Here is a 10,162-nt window from a genome sequence, read left to right on the forward strand (position 1 = left end):
TTCTTACATTTCATTTGTTTATCCACACCGGATGCTCCATGTATTCGCTGCACCAAGTGGAGGCATCTCTTGCAGCCGAAACGTATTCATCGGCGAGAATTAGTGAAGCCCTTCTGTTGGACGTGTAACAGCAAAATATTGCGTGAGTCATTTTCAATATATTTTCTGTCAGCACACATTGGGCAATAGCCAAATATTAAGCTCCAACAAAATGGTGACGTGTTGAAACAAATGCCGTTTTTCTCCCCCAAAAAATCGACATAAAAGCGTGCACCGAAAATAGCGTTTGAACATATCGCAAAACCGCATCGTACGCGGATAGAGAATTCAATTTAGAATGCCGGCATCCAATTCCGATCAAAATTCGTATGTACTGTTCTCAAGTCATGTTACCTGCCAATTTGAAAAATACGAGTTGTCGGTTATACTTCTTTGTAGTTAAGTTAACCATACTTCTAGCCGGCGGCCTTTGAACCATACAATAATCCTTTCAGATCGAAAAGGACGTCGTCCTTCATCTTCTCCGTGGCCATGATGGGGAGCGAGGTGGCACAGTGGACCCGCTTTCGGGAGGACGACGGTTCGAACCTGCGTCCAGACATCCTGACTTAGTTTTCCGTGATTTCCCTAAATCGCTTCAGGCAAATTCTGGGATCCTTTGAAAGGGCACGGCCGATTTCCTTCTCTCATCGGATGGAACCGATGACCTCGCTGTTTGGTCCCCTCCCCCAAACAACCAACCATGGTGGTCCTGCGGTCGTCTTTGGCATCATCTGTCATCCGCTGCTCTGTTCACTCAATACTCTTTTCGAGCCTTTTTGTGCAGAAGTTATAACTGGCTGCGCCGATCTCAAGTTCGAGCTCATTTATAATTTTGGCTGCCGTGAAATCACCTGTCGAATATATTTTTCTTGCTGTGAATGGTTTTCGGAGACACTTTTTCACAAATTGTCTTGTTTACTCGATAGCGGAGTTTCTGGCGAACTTGGGATCAACACTTCAACAAAGTAGATATCCTAGAGAACATTTTTAGACAAAACAAAAAAAAATGATTTATTAAAGTTTCGAAGGGGACTGCCCCGTTAATAGAATGACCAGGAAGTAAATATCGAATGGTTCAACATCTCTTGCGCTACATTGTATTTTCTTTAGTTTAGGGCCCGGAAAAATTCTTTGGGGATTACTACGAATGGTTTTGATGATGTGGAATCCCCTTGCAAGCATTGGCTTGCTTTGAAGACTGTGGCGACATGAAATTTATATCAGATACTGAGGTCTATGGTCCCTTGGCGGTGTAAAAAATTGAAGCTTCTAACTCATTGCAATCAAAAGATATCGCTATTTACGTCACATACTTTAATATTCACAAACTCATCAAAGCCTATAGGGCACTTCCCGTTGGCTTAGAATCATGAAATATGACAAGGAGCAAGGCTTCGCTGTACAACCAAAGGAAAAAATCCGAAAACTGAAAATTTGTAATCATATGATACGAGAAAAAATACAAGCTCTCCTACACCGCAAGTGTAGCTCATGACGACAGTGGATTTTGTATGGATAGCTTTGGAGGGTACACTTTGGTGCTCTACAAACAGCGGTGCGTTGCAGTGCAGGTGCAACGTGCGGAGATGAACCCACTGGCGTCTCCATTTCTTCCTGAGATGTCCTGGTCACCTACTATGGGGCCAATCGTCTAAAAAACCCGTAACCTCAAACTTCGTTATCATTTTCTTCACAGCGCGGCTTGTCACAGGACCTTTACCTGTTCGAATATGCCTCTTATGTAGATAGGATAGTAGAGGTGCAGTGGCGGATTCTCGATTCCGATAGTAAAGTTTCGCTAACAGTGCTTTTTCTGGTCAAGACAACGTGCCGCAAGTGCTGGCGCATCTGACCCCCTCTCTCACTACAGCTCATTTTATACGCGATTCTCATGCGGTCTCACTGACTCGTTGCTGTCCAGCGCCAACTGTTGACCGGTCTTTAGATTAGTATTTGATTTCAATAAAACCCCGTGTCATTTCAGCCACGTGTGACACGTTTTACCTCTCTATCTGCATTATTCCGTGAATCAGTGGGTTTTGAGCCGCAATATGTTGCCTGCTCCTGACGTATCTCCTCGATAGACCTAAAATTACAGAGATTTTGACTCATCTGAAGGTTCATCAACACTCTTCCTTCCTAGGCACATCTACAACTGGAACAAGGACGTGGCGAAGTAACAGTTCTACACGGAATACCTGCTCTCATACGCCGCAAGGTGCCTTGCTGAGTACTGGCGTAGCTATACGAACTGTTCCTGACAGTACCGGATGACTCTGTGAATCTAAAATTTGCTCTAACGTATGTTGGAGACACCATGCAATAGTCGTTTCCACCTTGTCTGATACTGCAGCTCAGGGATGAAGTGACGTGCAGCTTCTATCCTCACACCTCACATACCATAAGCTGGGCATCTTCAGCAGAGCCAGACGTCGAGTGTCTTTAATGCTTACCGTCGTGCTTGCCGAACCGTACCTTGGCCAATAATTATAGGCTGGGCCCTTCAACCAGCTCTGGACTTTGACGATGTAGTGCCAATTGCGCTAACGGCCTTGCCGCAGTGGTAACACCGGTTCCCGTCAGATCACCGAAGTTAAGCGCTGTCGTGCTGGGCTAGCATTTGGATGGGTGACCATCCGGCCTGCCGAGCGCTGCTGGCAAGCGGGGTGCACTCAGCCTTTGTGAGGCAAACTGAGGAGTTACTTGATTGAGAAGTAGAGGCTCCGGTCTCGTAAACTGACATACGGCCGGGAGAGCGGTGTGCTGACCACATGGCCCTTCATATCCGCATACAGTGACGCCTGTGGGATCAGGATGACACGGCGGCCGGTCGGTACCTCTGGGCCTTCATGGCCTGCTCGGGAGGAGTTTAGTTTAACGTGCCAGTTGGACAGAATTTGGCACGATATCCCTCAGGAGGACATCCAACAACTCTGTCAATAAATGACAAGTTGAATAACTGCTTGCATAAGGGCCGGAGGTGGACCAACGCTTTTGTTGACTTACTCACTTTGTGGAGGCTCTTTCTCTTGAGTAAATCATCGGTTCAATGAAATTGTAATACCTTGTTTGTCTCTATTTATATATCACACGGACCAATTTCCTTCCCATTCGGATAATTCCTTCGTGGTGCGTCGTTTCTTCTTCTTTTTTCTTTTTTAATTCCCGAACAAGTTTTATTTTACGCACCCTGTAAAATATGGTGTAATTCAGAAGTTGATTTGAGTCGATATTATTTCTTTATGTTGACCATTTTAAGAAATATTTTCGTATATACGTTATCCATTTTCATTAGATAAATACATACATTTACTAGTGTCCAAAGTTAAGGACCAAAAGAACTTTTACATGTTCTGTCATAGCTAAGTAACGTAACTCGATGAAACTTGGACAAAACATAGAAAAACTGCAGCAGTATAGTACAGAAGCTATCTGAAAGAGCCGGCCACTGTGGCCGAGCGGTTCTAGGAGCTTCAGTCCGGAATCGCGCTGCTGCTACGGTCGCAGGTTCGAATCCTGTCTCGGGCATGGATGTGTGTGATGTCCTTATGTTAGTTAGGTTTTGGTAGTTCTAAGTCTAGGGGACTGATGACCTCAGATGTTAAGTCCCATAGTGCTCAGAGCCATTTGAATTTTGTATCTGAAAGAAATACACGATGAGACGAACGGAAATGACACATTTATTCAAAGACAATAATTACGCAGAAGTCGCCGTGATTCATGGTGGTCCCCAGGACACGATAAAAGGCGGGACGTGGTTCCTAACGGGCTGAGTGATCACCACGGACGACAATGCACGCTCTGGAACGTGCTCCCACGCTGGCCACGAAGTTGATAGGGATTTCCTGACGTTTTGTAGCCGTACATAGTTTGATAGGCAACAGTCTAACCATTGTCATCAAGGTATGTGAACGTCTAGTATCACTCGATTGTTTGCGTGTTGGTGTCAGATACTCGGGAAATTAAGGAGAGGGAGAACAGTAGGTTGCAATGAAATTTCGCTGTAAGGCTTAATTTCCAGTGACAAAGGAATTTTATGTGATTTTTTTTCTCAAATGTTTTCGTGGGTTTTTAGGATGTTGTATGTAGACATACTCTGACGTGGGTGCAAGTGGGACATCCATTTCATTCCAGACTTGTGTTTCGTAACTGATCATAACGAAGTTCAAATGGTTCAAATGGCTTTGAACACTATCGGACTTAACTTCTGAGGTCATCAGTCCCCTAGAACTTAGAACTACTTAAACCTAACTAACCTAAGGACATCACATACACCCATGCCCGAGGCAGGATTCGAATCTGCGACCGTAGCGGTCGCGCGGTTCCAGACTGTAGCGCCTAGAACCGCTCGGCCACCTCGGCCGGCCATAGCGAAGTCTTTCTCCTCAAATTCATTACTTGTGGCGAGGTAGCGGTTTCTGCTCCTCTCTAACTAATCAGTTTTTAGGATGAGATGTGGAATACTGAGAGTACAGCTGAGCATTTAACGTACCCCTAAGATGGTAACAAGATCTGAACGCAGTGACCCAAACAGCGAGCTGGCCGCTCCCCATAGCATCACGTGAAATATGAAGAAGAGAAAGTCGCTCAACGGAAAATACCGATCTGAAGTTAAAAAGGTGTGGCTATTAAACATGAAATATGGGGACCATGGCTCATCAAACTACGAAATGAAGTGAAAAGTCACACTGAAATCCTGTTTATTACCAAGATGCATCAACTCGATTCCAGTCTTTGAACAGAGAAAACAAGCAATGCTATTAAAGTGCACAAACGGTCAAATGAATGGTAAAAGAAACGCAATAAGACATTCATACAGGTGGGCAGAAATGGAAAAGAAATATAACAATTAGCTATGTCCACGAGAACCCCAAATGACTGCTGAAGTAGTTAACAGGTTACAGAAAAGAACCAGGAAAGTACATGTAAGCACCAGCACCCTCGCTTAAGTGCATGTTGAACTTAACAACGTGATGCATGAATTAATTTGAGAAAGGAAAACTCAAGCCAGAAACAACTGACTTGATGCAGGTGCAGAGCATGGCTGCAGTGATAGCTGAGAGCTACAAGTTCAGCCCTGGAATCTGTGATCTTCTGTAGGAGTTCTGCAGCTCTAAGGTGAAGTCATCTCTCCCTCTGATAGGCTAAGATAAAGATATTTCCTGTCGGGAGATCTAAGAGAAAGTGTGTTTCTGGTCTCCTTCCCCAAAAACTTGCTGGTTCTACCAGCACTGGATTCTTGTTAGTCAATCACAGTAGTCCTTCTGAGTTCCAATCAATGAAACACTTATAACAATACCAACAATCTCCCTTCTCCCAAAGAATCTGTTGTGATTAACCAGTAATATATAATTCTTTCTCACAGCAGGGCAGAAAGCAGAAACTCTATCCCACTGTGAGAGTGGTTTCACGTTATAGCCAATGATAGGGGCTACATGTACACACTTGTGAGTCTTCAGCCCCACTGTGAAAATAATCCTGGTCAACTAACACGGGACTCCCTTAAAAAATTCAAACATTGCTAATACTGGCCTCCTTTTAGACCAACAGATTCTTCTCAAACTTCCTTCCCGTGAAAGGCAAAGGTCCCGAGTCCGAGTCTCGGTCCGGCACACAGTTTTAATCTGCCAGGAAGTTTCATATCAGCGCACACTCCGCTGCAGAGTGAAATTGATATTCTGGAAACATCCCCCAGGCTGTGGCTAAGCCATGTCTCCGCAGTATCCTTTCTTTCAGGAGTGCTAGTTCTGCAAGGTTCACAGAAGCGCTTCCGTCAAGTTTGGAAGGTAGGAGACGAGGTACTGGCAGAATTGAAGCTGTGAGGATTGGGTGTGAGTTGTGCTTGGGTAGCTCAGATGGTAGAGCACTTGCCCGTGAAGTTCCCGAGTTCGATTCTCGGTCCAGCACACACTTTTAATCTGCCAGGAAGTTTCATATCAGTGCGCACTCCGCTGCTGAGTGAAAATCTCATTTTATGATGATGTTTGGTTTGTGGGACACTCAATTGTGCGCGTTAATCAGTGCCCATACAAAGTCCCAATCTTTACACAGTCCAGTCTGGCCACTTTCACGAATGATGATGATGAAATGATGAGGACAACACGAACACCCAGTCCCTGGGCAGAGAAAATCCCTAACCTAACTGGAAATCGAGCCTGGGACCCCATGATCGAGAGGCAGCAGTGCTAGCCACTATACCACAAGCAATGGACTTTTTTGCATATATAGTGTCCTTTCTGCTGTCGCAATAAATACATATATGTGATACAGATACTGTAAATCTTCAATCAGTGTGTGAGAGAACAAGTTACTCTGTCACCTATTTTTCGTATACAGAAAATTATTAATGGTTTTATTAGGAGGGCAGTTCAATAAGTAATGCAACACATTTTTTTTCTCGGCCAATTTTGGTTGAAAAAACCGGAAATTTCTTGTGGAATATTTTCAAACATTCCCGCTTCGTCTCGTATAGTTTCATTGACTTCCGACAGGTGGCAGCGCTGTACGGAACTGTTAAAATGGCGTCTGTAACGGATGTGCGTTGCAAACAACGGGCAGTGATCGAGTTTCTTTTGGCGGAAAACCAGGGCATCTCAGATATTCATAGGCGCTTGCAGAATGTCTACGGTGATCTGGCAGTGGACAAAAGCACGGTGAGTCGTTGGGCAAAGCGTGTGTCATCATCGCCGCAAGGACAAGCAAGACTGTCTGATCTCCCGCGTGCGGGTCGGCCGTGCACAGCTGTGACTCCTGCAATGGCGGAGCGTGCGAACACACTCGTTCGAGATGATCGACGGATCACCATCAAACAACTCAGTGCTCAACTTGACATCTCTGTTGGTAGTGCTGTCACAATTGTTCACCAGTTGGGATATTCAAAGGTTTGTTCCCGCTGGGTCCCTCGTTGTCTAACCGAACACCATAAAGAGCAAAGGAGAACCATCTGTGCGGAATTGCTTGCTCGTCATGTGGCTGAGGGTGACAATTTCTTGTCAAAGATTGTTACAGGCGATGAAACATGGGTTCATCACTTCGAACCTGAAACAAAACGGCAATCAATGGAGTGGCGCCACACCCACTCCCCTACCAAGAAAAAGTTTAAAGCCATACCCTCAGCCAGTAAAGTCATGGTTACAGTCTTCTGGGACGCTGAAGGGGTTATTCTGTTCGATGTCCTTCCCCATGGTCAAACGATCAACTCTGAAGTGTATTGTGCTACTCTTCAGAAATTGAAGAAACGACTTCAGCGTGTTCGTAGGCACAAAAATCTTAACGAACTTCTCCTTCTTCATGACAACGCAAAACCTCACACAAGTCTTCGCACCCGAGAGGAGCTCACAAAACTTCAGTGGACTGTTCTTCCTCATGCACCCTACAGCCCCGATCTCACACCGTCGGATTTCCATATGTTTGGCCCAATGAAGGACGCAATCCGTGGGAGGCACTACGCGGATGATGAAGAAGTTGTTGATCCAGTACGACGTTGGCTCCAACATCGACCAGTGGAATGGTACCGTGCAGGCATACAGGCCCTCATTTCAAGGTGGCATAAGGCCGTAGCATTGAATGGAGATTACGTTGAAAAATAGTGTTGTGTAGCTAAAAGATTGGGGAATAACCTGGTGTATTTCAATGCTGAATAAAACAACCCCTGTTTCAGAAAAAAAAGTGTTGCATTACTTATTGAACTGCCCTCGTACAACCTGATGCACCTTGAGCGACACTCTAGAAAGTTAATGGCCTGAGCAAACGTTGATGGAGCCTCGTAGGGTGCTAAAAGCGTGAGGTATTTTTATGGTTCTTAGCTCCCAGAAACAGCATTTTGGGAGCTGGAAGCAATTAGCAGCGAGCCCAATCCACAGTAAATCTTGCCGGGCAGGCCCACAGCCGTACAGGGCAGACAGAGCAGCCCCATGTTGAGACAGGTCTCCAGCAGAACAATGCTGCTATACCTGGACTGACGCCAGCTGAAGACCTTCACAGTGGAGTCGTAAACTGGGCATTGTGTGCAGAGCCACATGTGTTCGCCAATATTGCAAATGGGCCTGTGGCCTATTACCATCAGCTGCCTTGGTTGTATAAAAAACTCTGGCAGCTGAGAAACGTTTAGAGGTAGAATCTTTATTACACGTCACAGCTAGGACTAACAAGCTCCAAGGCACAGGCGATTTAGATACTACCTTGATAGTGAAGGATGTTGTGTGCAACATAGGCAGTGTATCAAATAGCGTAGTTGCAGACATATATTCATGGCTTGTGGAAAGTGAACTGATGCTAAATCGCGGTAAGACCCAGTTTTTAGTGTCTACCACACAATTCAATTTAACTGAATTCTGTTTACACAAAATTGGCATATGATTTGTGAGTCCAAACAATTCAGATTCCTAGGTGTTTGGATAGAGAGTAAGCTTTCGTGGAAAGCCCACATTCAGGATCTTGTTTTAAAACTTATTGCCATGGTTATCATCTGAAAAAAGTGATACAACTCGAAAATAAGTTTATTTTGCTTGTCTTCATTCGGTTATGACATACGCTATTATATTCTGGAGTAGCTTGCAGCATTATAGATTGGTATTTTTGGCTCAGAAATGGACAGTTCGAGCTATATGTGTTGTAAGCTTTCGAATCATTTGTAGACCCCTGTACAGGAGTCTGGAAATTCTGACAAGCCCATATATATTCATTAAAGCCGTTTGATTTTCTTGATATGAGTTTATTCCTAAGAATTAACAGCTTTCACTCAGTTAACAGCAAGAAGAAATTCAATTTGCATTTGGACTGCACCTCTTTGACTCCTGCGCAAAGAGGCGTGCACTATTCTAATGCATCCGTTTTTAATAAGCTATCACAAGTATTACAAAATCTAAGCAGTTATCCACACATTTAAAAGTATATACTGAAGACTTTCCTACTGGCTCACTGATTCTATTATGAAAAAAAAAGTAATTCCAGTGTTGAATTTTTGACTATGATAATATAAACTTGTAGCTTGTCGTCTGCATAGGATTCATATACATTTTATTTAATGTGTTGTTACTTTTATGACGTTAAGTTTTTGGACTTACTCGTTATATGATCATGGAGATTCGCTCCCCAATTTGATGGGAATATCTTTGGTATGTGTTGTTCCTGGTTAGATGTAAGAGAGGGTCTGAGGCCCTAACCTGGTCGATCTAAGTAAGTAATAAATAAAATAAATAAATGCCTCTGAAAGGTTCAAGATTCTACTCGATAGAGGAGTTTCAGAAGATTGTAAATAAGAAACTCTACATAGTTTCGGAAGAACCATCTCTGAGGTCTTGAAGAGACTGAAAACAGATGATGAATAACGTACGGTAGGGGTTCGAAAAGTAACGATTCCTCTGTGAGAAAAGGTTTATCAAGAGATCAAAAAGTTACAGAAAGTAGTAACGTACAGTTGTGATGGTCGTCGAAGCATTTGTTCCTTTGATTAAATCGCTGTGTCGAAACTGGCATAAAACAAATCGGGGTCCATGTCCAGAAGCGTCTTAATGACAGCCTCCTTGAACGTCGGCATCGATTCTGAAGTACCGATCAGCCGGGTGCTTCTTTAGCGTTTCGAAGAGATGAAAATTGCTCGATGGGAGACACGCAATGTATGGAGGGCGTTACAGCACAAGCAATCGGAAACGGCGGAGCAAAGCGCGAGTAACCGAAGGTATACGCTATTGGGTGTTGCCGTGGAAACAGCACCGCACTTTTCGAAAGCAATCCCGGTCTTTTCCTCCGAACCGCCAACTGCAATCGAGGCAGAGGAAACTAACCAGAAGCGCACCCTGCATGTCCCAAAATATCGCGTCCGTAGCTATCATCGCAAGTACCGTTGTTCTGAATTTATTATTGGGAAAAGACGAGGACTGTTTCCACGAGGTTTTTTGCGTTCTTCGTGTCAGGTGCGACTTGAAGCAGATACGTATGATCCTCTGCGGCGATACGGTGCAGGAATGGAGCAGCTTCCACCTGATGTGTGATTGAGTGCTGGAGAGACAAACGCAGCCGCTCGCCTTTATTCTCGTTTGTGTGTGGCCGTTGTGCGCTGGGTGAACATTTCTGGCAGTCCGAAGTGTTGTGCACGATGCCCACTGCAATGATACGGGGA

General features: G+C 44.5%; 1 pseudogene; it reads left to right on the forward strand.

Annotated features, from left to right (window-relative positions):
* Positions 1-2,584: 2,584 nt before the first annotated feature.
* On the forward strand, positions 2,585-2,702 carry LOC124709389 (annotated as a pseudogene).
* Positions 2,703-10,162: the final 7,460 nt, after the last annotated feature.

The sequence above is a fragment of the Schistocerca piceifrons genome, chromosome 7, assembly GCF_021461385.2.
Source record: "Schistocerca piceifrons isolate TAMUIC-IGC-003096 chromosome 7, iqSchPice1.1, whole genome shotgun sequence".
Classification (NCBI taxonomy): Eukaryota; Metazoa; Arthropoda; class Insecta; order Orthoptera; family Acrididae; genus Schistocerca; species Schistocerca piceifrons.